Raw genomic sequence first — 13,167 nt, forward strand, 5'->3', positions numbered from 1 at the left:
TATCACTAAGTTACTCAGGCTGTTCTCAAATTTATGATCCTCCTGCTTCAGCCTCCACGACTGCTGAGATTAAAGGCATGTGCCATCATACATGATTTAAAGTTCTCTTTAAAAAAAAGCCTAAGTAGACAAATATATTACCTCTTGTACCCTTATGTTTTGCCTCATAGCCTGTTATAAGGTACTATCAGGGTCACTTGGACAGTTACCCTAGGTCTATTTGATGAAAGCTGCTTTGGGGAAGGAGACTTAAACCCTAAACCTGGGCTGACTCTGTGATTAACTCTGTGATTTGAAGACCTTGGAAAGAAAGACATATTTTGTAGTCTTTTGGGTTTCAGAGTTGTAAGATGGAAATCACAACAGTGTCAGTGACCCTAGGCAACCCAGAAGAAAAAGTTGCTGCATGAATGCAGAATAGGAAGTTGGTTTAAAGATATGCCCCAGGCCACATGTTGTAGCTAAAAAATAGCACTCAGACTTCCTGCCTCATGGTCGAGGGCCCTGACCACATACATGGCAGGGAGGAAGTCGAAGGAGCCGGATCCAGCACACTGCCTGCTCTGCATGCTGCTGAGTGGCCTACAAAATCGACTTTCCCCAGCAGCTTTGTACAGGTGGTTTCTTCCTGTTGCATCCATAAATCACCCTTGTCCAGCTTCTGTTGAGAACATGTACAGGCACAGACCCCCAGGAGCTGGTTGCTGGTGGAAGCTCCTGGGGCCATTGTTCATCTCCTGTGTGTGTTCCTGGGGCTGAACACCGAGAGCTGCTCATCTGTGCAGTACAGGCTCACCAGGAAGAAGGCTTGGTGGGTGGAAGGGCCACGACTTACACAGGGCTAGAATGGGGACTGGGGTGGGGGGGTAGGAAGAGAAGAGAGGAAAGGAAAGGGAAGGAATGGGCAGGAGGGGTGTGTGGTATGCAGCAAAAGAGAGGAGGCCAGAAGAAAGAAAGTGGGCTTCCTTTAGTTTTTATTTCAAAATATTTTCCTCTGGCTTTGTCCCTGCAGGCGACTCCACTTAGCTTCCTGGTGCTCTGACTGTTCACGTCAGTGTATTTGATCCCGTGGTTAGCTTTGCCCTTTGACAGTTTTCCACTTTTGCCGCATTGATCCAGCCTTTTTTTGTCCCTCCTGTTGGTTTCAGCAGTTTCCAGAACATATTTGAGACTGCGCTCTTCTTAGGAATTGGGTAATAAGCTCTATTTTTACAAAAGCATTTCTCCCCTTCTCTTAAAAAAGTCTCTTTCTCTGATTTCTCTAAATTTTATTATTTCCTCTTACCACCAACTTCTTTTTCCCCATTGCACCTTGCCCAAAGTTAGGATGTGTGTGTCTGCGTATGACAGAGAAAGAGAGCGCTTTATTGAAATATAAGTTATGCACCATGTAACTCATCCAACTAAAGTATGGAAGTCAGTGACTTTTACTATCTACCACATTGCATAACTATCACCATAATCAGTTTTGGAACATTTCATCATCCTCCAAAACATCCTGTGAGTACCAGCGATCACTTTCCAATCCTGCCTTCCCTACCAGCCCCTGGAAATGATTAATCCGTTTTCTTTCCCTATGGATCTGCTGATTGTGGACATTTCAAATAAATGGACTCATAAAATTTAGTCATTTGTTTCTGTTTTTATTTACTTAGACTGTTTTCAAGTTCTTCCTTGTTATGGCATGTATTAGTAATTCTTTCCTTTTTGTCACTGACACCAGAGATTTTTGTCATTTAGTGGCACAGATAAAGGTCAAGCCAAAAGCTGGATGGAATGCACATCACGTGGAAAAAAAGAATGAGAAGTACTAGATTATTGAAATGTAACATGGAACTTTTGACAAAAATAGTGCTGAAATCATGTTGAAGAACATTAGAGGAAATCTTAAGAATTCAGGAGCAACCTGGTCTAGAAAATTCCATGCAATCCCCAATGTCCTCTCCCACGTCCCTTTCTCCCTTCTTTACTCTAGTATTTTTTCTAAAGGAAAGATTGGCTTTTCCTGCATGGAAATCTATCCTTAGACACACAGACCATTAAGTCATTTCCAAGTTGGGGTGTTTTGCTTTGAGTCTTGGATAAGGAAGAGGTAAGAAAGATGGAAATGATTTTATTATTGGAAACTTGAATGAGACCAAATGAGGAAATAAGAGGAAAAAGTTAGACTGACTTGACTTTTAAAAATAAAAACAAAGTTATCAAGCAAGTAGATGAAAAAGGCCTGAGACACTGATAGGAGAGAAATTTTGAGACTAATTGATGTTGAATTCTGGTGTCTTAACAAGAAAAATAGAAAAGAAGCTAGGAATCAGTTTAGGATCTGTCATGAGAGAATCAAAGAAATGATACTGTGGACTGCTTCCATTATCCAGACAGTGGCCAGAAAACTTCCTGAGCACCTACTGTGCGGTGTTCATTTTGTAACCAAATTATGATCTTGGAGGAGAAAGAGCTGGCCGGGTTTAAGGTCAGGAACTATAAGCCACTGGCGTTGATATGAAGCATGAGCTAAGAACCAAGTATGTGAGCAGAATGGGAAAACTTTCCTCTTGTAAAAATATCTCAGGAAATATATTAATAGTTGAAAAATCCATTAAAATTAAATGCAGGTAATTTGATTAATGTAGCTCTAAAACATTAACATAGAAAAAGAGAGAAAGAGCATCTTAAAATTTGACGATGTCTGACTTTAGGATTAGAGAGGAGGATTGGAAGGACGGAAGAAAAATGAGAATATGGTTGACCCTGCTCCCTGACTGAGGAATTGTTGCTATGAATTCTGAAATCCTGAGATTCCAAAGCTCATGCTGACTAGCTCACATCTCCCCATTCCATTCTCTACATATTGTAAAGTGGTGTTGCTTGTGTCCCTGGAGTTTTAAGGAGCTCACACCAGTTATTTAATTTGGGTGTTCTGTAACCCTAATAGCTAGATATGCTTCCATGGGACTGGACAAAAATAGATTAAGCTGCCAAATACCATGCTATACTCAGAATTCATTTATTCATTCAAATATTGAGTGAGAATATATGCCTGTCAGGTGACTGAGCTGGGACAAAGTGATAAATCCAATAGTCACGGTTTTGCACTTGGCAGAAACAAGCATGTATGTATTGAAATTACCTAAGAGCTGTGGCAATGTCAAGGTGTTTGGATGTGAATTACCTGAGACCCTGTGTGAATGGAAGGTGGATCCCAGGTCAGGTTTATGGTGCCCAAATCTTTCTTTGCAATGAATTCTCAATCTTCTTTTTCATAAACTTCCTTCAGGCCACTCCACCTTTTCTCCAGATCTGCCTGGCTATATCCCATCACAGGATCTAATCATAGTCTCTACTCGAGCTAAGATCCTATGATGGTATGACACAGTTTCAATAGTCTTTCCTGTTTTCCTTTTTATTCTGGTAAAATATACTTAACATAAAATTTTGCCTCACTTTTTATTAAGTGTACAATTCAGTGGTACTAAGCACATACATATTGCTATGTGGTCAACACCACTGTTCATTTCCAAAGCTTTTTCATCTGAAAAACTGAAAATGTATCCATTAAATTAAACTCCATGTCCACCCCACTCCCAACTCCCTTCCATCCTGGGTAACTGCCATTCTTCTGTCTTGATGAATTTACTCTAGGTGTCTTCTGTACGTGGAATCATACAATGTTTGTCTTTTTGTGACTGGCCTATCACTTAGCATGATGTCCTCAAGAGTCATCCTTTTGAACCATATGTCAGAAGTGTTTTAAACAGTTGAAGTGTTTCCAAGGCTCCTGCTTCACACTGTTGTTAGAGACCCTACAGGAAATGTGTGGTCCTCTCTACGTAGACTTTGAGCAGAATTTAATGAAGGAGTGGACTATTTTCAAGTGCATGAAGTTTAAGGAAATCGTGTCTAAGGGCTTCAAAGCCCCAAGAGCTAGCAACAGTAGATAAATGTTGCTTTTTTAAAATCTCAGGGGCCAAAGGAGATGTCATGACTACTAGCACCTAAAGATAGGGCCTCCAGACAGAGATAAAGATTTCTGGGAGGGCACTATGGCCCAGCACAGGTAGGAAGTGTTGATGCCTCATCCTCTGCCAATCCCCAGGCTTTTGCCTAAACTTTGTACTGTTCAACCCAAGCAAGCACAGAGCGCAAGGCTAGCCCTCCACAGCATGGTGCTGGTGGGAGAAGCTGGAGATGAGGTCTGGAGGAGCAGAACAGGGCCTTCCCCTGCACACACTCCTTCTGTAGGGAGTTAAGTGTGGTGTGCATATGGATGCAAAGCTGAAGCTGAGAACAAGGGTTGGCGACTTGACATTTTCTGTGAGGAAAGCGGAGAAGAAACCTCAGGTAGATGTCTGAAGGGAATCCACTGCCTGGAGAAACAATGTTCCTTTTTCAATGTCCCCAAAGACCTTTATTAAAGATATACTGTAGCACTGAGTATAGTGGTACATCCTTGTAATCCTAGCACTGTGGGAGGCTGAGGCAGGAGAATTACAAGATTGAGACAAGCCTTGCAACTTGTGACTGAGTGATACCCTATCTCAAAATGTGTGTGTGTGTGTGTTCTAGCTATACTTTTGAACATACACTATGTTGCACATGGTCAGGAGTAATAAAGCCCAGTATTGACTGATGTGGTAGGCAAAATAATAGTTCTGTAAAGATGCCACATCCTAACCCTAGAATCTGTGATATTAGGTATCAGTGAGAATCAAGTTTGTAGACAGAATTAGAGTTGACAGTCATCTTGTTGAAATAAGATTATCCAGGGTTACCTATACCAGCCCTATGTCATCACAAGGATCTTAGAAGAGAGAGGCAGGAGACTCAGAGTCAGAGGGCTGTGGCGTGGAATTTGGCCCTGACCTGGAATATGGGCAAGAGCTGGGGAAGGCAGCAGTCTCTGGAAGCTGGAACAGGAGTATAATCTTTCCACCATCTTGATGTTAGCCCAGAGATGTTACCCTTAAGAGATTGATCGGATCAGTTGTATAACAGACAAGGAAGGAGTTCTCTAGTGGTTAACACGGGAGGAATTCCCATACCGTTAAGTGAAAAAAGCAAGTTGACAAAATGTAAAACATGCTATCACTGAGAGAAAGAGAGAGAGACAGAGAGGCAGAGAGACAGAGTGAGACAGAGAAGCTTCTTAGGAAGCACATGAAAAATAAACCAGGAAAATAAATGACTACCTGTTGGAGTTTGGTGTGAAAGAGTGGAAATAACGGGGGTGTTAGCAATGGGGAAACTTCTCTGAGTATGTTTTATACAGGTTTGATTTTTGAGTTGTTAAATATTTTATATATATATATATATATGAAATAAATGTTATATATATTTAAAATTAAATTAAATTTTAAAAGTTTGGGATTGAATCTAGTCCTTTTTTAGGACTCTAGTCCTTTTAAACAATTTTTATTTTGAGACAAAGTCTCCTTAAGTTGCTAATTGCCTGGGCTTTTGTCAAACTTGTGATCCTTCTGTCTTAGCCTCCCAGAGTACCAAGATTACAGGTGTGCAGTGCTCTGGCTGGTTTTTTCAAAGAGAGTTTTTAAAAAAATCCCATAAAGTGGAATGCAAATCTACTCTACCTACTAAAAGTGCCTGGAAGCAATGCTACTCCAGCAGCAATGGTCACATCTTGTACTTGGATCTTGGTTTCTAAGTACCATTTTCCTTGGAAAGGAACATATCTTCTTGGATTGATTGGCTACTTCCAAATCAAATGCAATGGAAATATTCTACAATGTATTAGGAGCAACTTGTGCCAGAAAGCAAGCAAGTACTTAAACACCAGTGGTTAGGCTGGGCGTGGTGGTGCACACCTATAATTACAGCACTTTGGGAGGCCAAAACAGGACTACTTGAGCAATATAGCAATTTAGGAAAGCTCTGTCTCAAAAAACAAAAAAACTGGAGATGTAGTTCAGCACGAAGGCATTAGGTACAAGCTCCACAACACACACGTGTACACACACACATACCCAAAACAGTGGGCAGGCTCAGCAATATAATTTACAGAGTCCAGTATAAAGTGAAATTGCAGGGTTCCTGTTGAAAAATGATGGAGAATATCAAGCTGATCTCAGCAGAGCACTAAGCTAAGCAGGAAGCTTTTATAAGCACAAGGTCTTGTGCATCTACATGAGTCTCTTGCCTACGAAGGTGGTCCTGATAAGGGAGAAGTGTTAAAGGTTCAGAGTAGCAACTGAAGGGGATAATTTAGGGATGATTTCAACACTAGAAAAGAATAATAAAGACAAAAGACTGTAAAAGAATTAGTAAAAAGGATCCATGAATGTACAGTGATACTGTATATGGTGATACTCTACCACTATAGACACTATAGAGTAATATTGTATAAAGATTTATAATGATAGGAGGGAAAATGTCTTTATAAATAACTCCTGCTAATAAATATAGATAGAATGATAGAATTAGAAAAATGACTATTATTGTAGTCACTTAGTAATAAAAGATGATAAAAACTATTGAGTCAGAGATTACTGGGGAACAGAAATTCACGTGATTTATAAAGTGATGATTTATTAATTACAAATAGGATGCTGGAGATAGAGCTCAGCAGTGCAATGCCAGCCTGGCAAGCATGAGGTCCTGAGTTCAATTCCTGGTACCAAAGAAAAAATTACAAATGTGTAAAGATTATAAGAGCAAGATCTGGCAGAAACCATCTTAAGCAAGCCTTGAACTTGGCGTGACCAATGACACAGTATGTCATCTTGTTCTACTTATTGTCACAAAATGGAAAGTACACTATGTAGGCATTTTGCCCACTTAATTCTACTTATTCAGAAATAATCAGACAATTATGCATTCTATATGGAAGGCAGGCATTCTGTAAAGCAATTGATCTAAACTTCGAAACTATCTGAAAGAAAACAAGAAAAACATTGATTCTTTTAGGTAAAAGAGTCTCATGAGACTTGAGAGCCACGTGAATTGTGTGACTCTTGTTTGGCCTTAGATTGTACAACAGCTCACTTCAGTAGCATTAACTCTCTGACCCTGACTATGGGCATAGCACAGCTGACAGCACGATGTGAGATTGGCTCCTGTCTCTGGTAAGGCCTAACAGGAAAGACTGAGGCCAGTGCTCATGGCTCATACAGACAGGAATGCAGATTTCTTCTTCCTGGAAGAAATCTCAGGCAGTTCAGCACTGGACAGGTTCTTTAGGTTTTATTTGAAAACAGGAAGATATACCCACTCTATTTATGCAACAGAGTAAAAACAAAATAATACAGGAGTTACTGGAGTTACTGTTTTAGGGTAAAATATCTTATGTCAAGCTTTGGGCCAAAACATTGTTATTTAACATGTGTATCTTATTTTATAGATTATCTTATATTTTATTTTATAGGTTAGTATTCTGAAAATTCAGGTAGTTTTTTTGTTGTTTTTTGTTTAGAGATAAACTGTTACTGATGCACTTGCTTCTTGTGATTATGCTACAGTTTGTGTCTGATAAACGTAGAATTCAAGATGATTCTGTTTCTCATGATTGTGAAAGAGAAAGAAAATAAAGAAGGAAAGGAAGGAAGGGAGGGAGGGAGGAAGGAAGAAAAGAAAAAGAAAGAAAGAAAGAAAGAAAGAAAGAAGAAAGAAAGAAAGAAAGAAAGAAAGAAAGAAAGAAAGAGAGAAGCAAAGTAGTGTAGCTGAAATGGCCTCTGCTACATTCTTGAGTGTTCCTAACAGAAGAAAGCTTCTCCTCCAGGGTTTCAGTGAGAACTGAATCATACCTCAAACTTGTTTTACTTCCCTCACTGCGTCCTCGCAGCTCTGGGTGAGCGGGACATGTTCTGGTCATGACACGCTTCCTGCAACTTAGTGTCACAGAGCAGGTGCATCAGCCCAGTGGGCAGCAGGGATATTTCTAGAAGTCAATCCTATACCAGGGTGGCTAGCAATCGCTAAACACAGCACTGACTGCAAACCACAGATACATCCCACCAAACCCAGTAAGATGCAACCCTCACTCAGGGTCCCCTTAGAGCACGTGCGAGAGAGAGAGAGAGAGAGAGAGAGAGAGAGAGAGAGACAGAGAGACAGAGAGACAGAGAGAGAAAGAGAGACAGAGACAGAGAGAGACAGAGACAGAGAGAGAGAGAGAAAGAGAGAGAGACAGAGAGAGAGACAGAGACAGAGAGAGAGAGAGAAAAAGAGAGAGAGCGAGAGACAGAGAGAGAGGAACAGACAGACAGACAGACGGACAGACAGGACAGATCCATAAACACAAAGCCAAGTTCCCTCTCAGGACTTTGTCAATGTCCGGTTTGGATGGGAAGGGGGATTCTGTCAGCATCAAGTGAAGTCTACCTCTGGCCACATGTTAAACGAGAAGGTGGAGATAATGATCAGCCAATCGGAAATGGGTTTTAGAGAATGGTGGTGTAGAGATTAGCGAGTCATTTCACAAGAATCATAGCGTGTAAATGAATGAAGTCTCCCAATGCTCAAAGGAAAAAGAGGTGTGAGGACAGGATCTTGAGTAATGCCTATATTTAGTTGTGAGGTATAGATTTAAAAAATGGCTGCAAAGTTTTGGGTCAAGAAACTGATTAGAGAGCCATCTGTGGTGGTGGATGTCTGTAATCCCCCTCAGCACTGGGGAGGCTGAGGTAGGAGAATTGCTGTGATTTCAAGGTCAGCCTGGGCTGCATAGTGAGTCCGAGGCTAGTCTCGACTAAGCAAGACTCTGTCTCAAAACAAAAAACAACAAAACAAAACAATGAAAAAAACAATAAAGCAACAAACAAAGCAAATAAACCTGATTAAAGCCAGAATAAGAGGGATGTAAAGGATGGAAATGATCAGTTTGGTTTTGGTTTTTGTCACTTAAAACTGAAAACTTTCTGATAATGCCTACATTTACATATTCAAATCCAATTATAAATTTATTCTTGTAGCTCTTATATAATTATAGAATCAAAACATATTAGGCATTAGCAAAATCTCAAAATTCATGAAGTTAGCATTCAGTGTGACAGATGGTATTGTTTTGCTAAAATTAAATCACTGCTTATTGATGTTAATAGAAAAAGCTATCTGATCTATGTGGTTAAGATTTCACTTGTTAATTTGGTTATTTTCATTTGAGGCATAATGTACATCATCATGCCCATTGTTGTTATGTTTTTCTTTTTGAACAAAGTTGATTTTATATTCTTTTGTGTTTAGGGCACACTAATAGATGCCCCAAATATACCTTTTAAAAATATCTTTTAAAAACTTTATTCATTGACTGTTAACTGTGTCACAATGATCAGCTGTAAACTGGTGTGTGATTCCACCATGGGACCCATATACTACATCTGTTCATGGTGTAAATATGAGATTGAATTCTGGGACAGGGCTTTCTGAGTTTTATATCCTTTTACCACCTTGTATATTTTATGATTCAGTTCTCTCACCATTTTTCTCCAAACTACTGCAAGTCTTTCATCTCTGTAGTAAGTTTTCTGTCTCTTTCTTTCTTTCTTTTCTTTCTTTCTTTCTTTCTTCCTTTCTTTTTCTTTTGTTTTAAATTGGGAATTGACCTCACCACCTCACAGTAAGTTTTCAAATAACCCACAAATTCTTTTTTTTTTTTTTTTTTTTTTTGTCTTTTTGAGACAGGGTTTCTCTATGCAGTTCAGGCTGGCCTTGAGCTCACTTTGTAGCCCAGGCTGGTCTCGAACGCACAAGGATCTTCCTGTCTCAGCCTCCTGAGTGCTGGGATTACAAGCATGAGCCACCATGCCCGGCTTGATCTGCAAATTCTTAAAGGATAATGGAAAGAATTAAAAATATATAAACAACTACAATTTGTGGTAGAGACTAAGAAGGGAGGAGAGGAGAGAAAAGAGAGATATATTAATTTGCTATTGCTCAAAATACGCTAATCTTGTTGTCTTAAAAATGAACTTTCTGGACTTTGTACAACTAACCCTGTTATAGGAGACAGGATGCTGTGGTACAAAGAACACGGGTTTTGAATTTAGATAGCTTGGAATTTGACTGATGCTCTTTCTTACTGCCTTTGACATTGGAGTGTAATTTGTTCACTTAGTTTCCTTGTCTATAGAGAAGTGTTAAAATGATGAAGTGAGGTCATGTAGTTAAAATGCCCAAAACTGCCAGAGGTGGCACATACCTAAAATCCCAGAACTTGGGAGGCTGAGACAGGAGGATAGCCTTGAGTTCTTCGATAATCTGGACTCCATAGTGAGACCCTACCTCAAAAAACCAACCAACCAACCAACCAACCAACCAACCAACCAACAAACAAACAAACAGCCCCCCCAAAAGCCTCCAACTGTGATTGGTAAACAATTAATGATCATCAGTAATAGTTATTGTCAGTTTTAGAAATTTAGGACTAACATAAATGTGGACACAAAATCCTGATAGAATAGGTGAGTAAGGCCTAACCATGTCAAGGTTAGGAGCAGAGGCTGAGTTCAGATGGATCTGGCTTTTGTCCTGGCTCTGTCACTTAACTATTACCTGTTCTGTCTTAGCACTTCCAGGTTTCCTCACCTGGAAGCTAAGGAATAATGATGTCCCACCTCCCTGGCTTGTCAGGGGGATTAAATAAAATAGTGACTATAAAGCCCTGAGACCATCATTATAGGAGAAGGTGAGTATTCTTTGTTCTAAGGGCTTAGAAATAAAAAGTATTTTAGATTTTTTTTTTTTACTTTGAGATAGTTGCATGAGTAAAATAAAAATATCTTAGGAATGGGCCCAAGTCTCAACTCAAAATTCATGTTTCATACATAGGTTATATATGAAGCCTAATGCTAGTTTTATACATATTTTTAATAATTTTATGCAGGAAACAAAATATCATGATGTAGGATCACTTGAAATGTCATGTCAACATTTAGGATTTGGGGACTTTTTGATTTTGGATTAAGGATTCTCAAACTCTATCAACAAAATTATTAGTATTTTTAACATCTTCCCAATTCCTCCCACCTCATATTAAGTAGACTTGTCTGAGATTAGCAGGTCTTTGGCATACAACAAATTAAGTAATTTTTAAAAAGTTAAATAAATGTTTGGAAAATATTAAAAGTTTAGCACTAGGCTGAGTCTTAAATATATTCATGAAAATTAGAGAAGAATTTTAAATTGTAGGCTTACTTTATTTAGTATGAGAAAATACTGACATTCTTAGACATGAACCAAAAAACCACCTACGGTTAATAGAGGAATTTTTGTCACTTCTTTTTTCCCAAAGAGCACAGATAAAGCACAAATGACTTCCTGAAGTTTGTTACTAGTGCATTCATGGCGGCAGCATGGCTTAGGAGTGCTGCTGTTAGGGACAGGTTTAACCTAAGCCTCTCTCTGCAATTCCATTCTCTTGCTCTAAGGCGGTTCATACTTGAGGAAGAGAGGGTCACTGGAAGGATGTGTAGGGTACTGTTGTCGCACAAATGTTGTGAGCGGATGGAAGCCAGCTTACAGGGTGACCCTAAGTGAGCCTCATCTGCAGATAGTTACATTTGTGCAGCTCCTCCCAGATATCTATGTGGTCAGTAAAATGCAGCAGAAATAAAAGTATAACCACTTCTGAGATGAGGTCCTAGCCAGCATCTCAGCTTCTGTCCTGGTCTCTTGGTCACTTATGTTGCTCGCTTGCTCTGTAGAAAGCCTTGTCACAAGTGAACCTTGAGAGGTCCATGTGGTGAAGAACTGCAGTTTCCCTTAAACCAGTAAATCAAGCGAGTGATCTGGGAAGCAGATCCTCTGAACCCAGTTAAGTCTCAGATGGCTGCAGGCCCTGTGGATACTTTGGGTGCATGCTTGTGAGTAACTCTGAACCTCACCCGGAACCCTAAGCTGCTCCCAGCTTCCTGAACACAGAAATTCTCAGATAATACATATTTCTTACTTAAGATGTTGAGTCTGGAATGATTTGTTATGCAGCAATAGATGACTAAAACAGGGTTGTGCTTGGTTTTAATAAGCAGAGTCCAAGATGTCAAATACTTTGCATCTCAGTGAAGATTTTGTTACTTCTTCAAGGATAAAAGACTCTCCTAACATTGTCATAAAACCTCCCAGTTTGAAATCTTTATGATTTTCTTCTGTGTCTTCAAATCAAAAGACAAAAAAGAAAAGGCAATCATTAATCAAAGTAAGTATATGTAGAAAATTTTGCAGCTCTTTAAAAAAATGAAGTAAATCTAATATGACACAAAATGAGCTCTGACATATACTATAAAATGAAAATCTAAATAATTAGTAATATGAATGGTGTTATAGTTTGAATCAAACTGTTCCACAAAGGCTCATGTGTACCAAGAGGGGGCTTTAGGAGGGTGCACAGACACGGAACACTAACCTCATCAGTGGATTAGTCCATGGGTTATAATGTTAAGGGGTAGGACCTGGTTGGAAGTAGGTCCCAGAGAATGGAGCCTGGAAGGATGCATTCTTCTCCCTGGCCCCTTCTACTTTCTCTGGCTCTTTTTGCACTGCCTGCTTCCTGATTTCCATAAGGTGAGTGGCTTTCCCTGCCACACAACTCTGCCATGATGTTTCTGTCTTGTAGTCGGTTGACCATATACTCAAACCTCTGGAACTGGGAATCAAAATAAACCTTTTCCTCTGTAAAGTTGGGATTGGTCAGGTATTTTGGTCATAGTAATGACAGCTTCCTAATGTGAATGGCAAACCAGATGAGTTTTTAAAAAGAATATATAAATGTACAGAAGTAGATATGGAATGACTCATCTCAAACTCTTACCAAGGGATTAAGTGGAAAGAAGCTGTACATAGCAGAATTTTGGCTTTTCATTCTCTGTATCATTGTCTGAATTTTATTTTTCCAATAAGCATTACTTTTATGATTACAAAGTATTCTAAGTAATTACATTTAAAGATATTGATAATGTTCTATGTCTTATTGGTATATTGAACTTTCTTTGATCTTACTTAACATGCAAAGGTGGGAATAAGTGGCACATGATTTCCATTTGTGGTTTGAGTAAAATAGGATTAAGTGAAGCCGGGACACTGTGTTGGTAAAGAACATGGCAGAAATGGGGAAATTAGTATGACTATGGATATGCCTAACTCTTAGGGTCTCAGGTCTGAATACACCTGAATCTTTGCTCCTTGGCCCAGTGAGCTCAGGTGTCAAAAACACCCACCAGCAAC

This window comes from Cavia porcellus, unplaced genomic scaffold (genome assembly GCF_034190915.1).
Source record: "Cavia porcellus strain 051 isolate PalLab524CR breed Dunkin Hartley unplaced genomic scaffold, mCavPor4.1 scaffold_13, whole genome shotgun sequence".
NCBI lineage: Eukaryota > Metazoa > Chordata > Mammalia > Rodentia > Caviidae > Cavia > Cavia porcellus.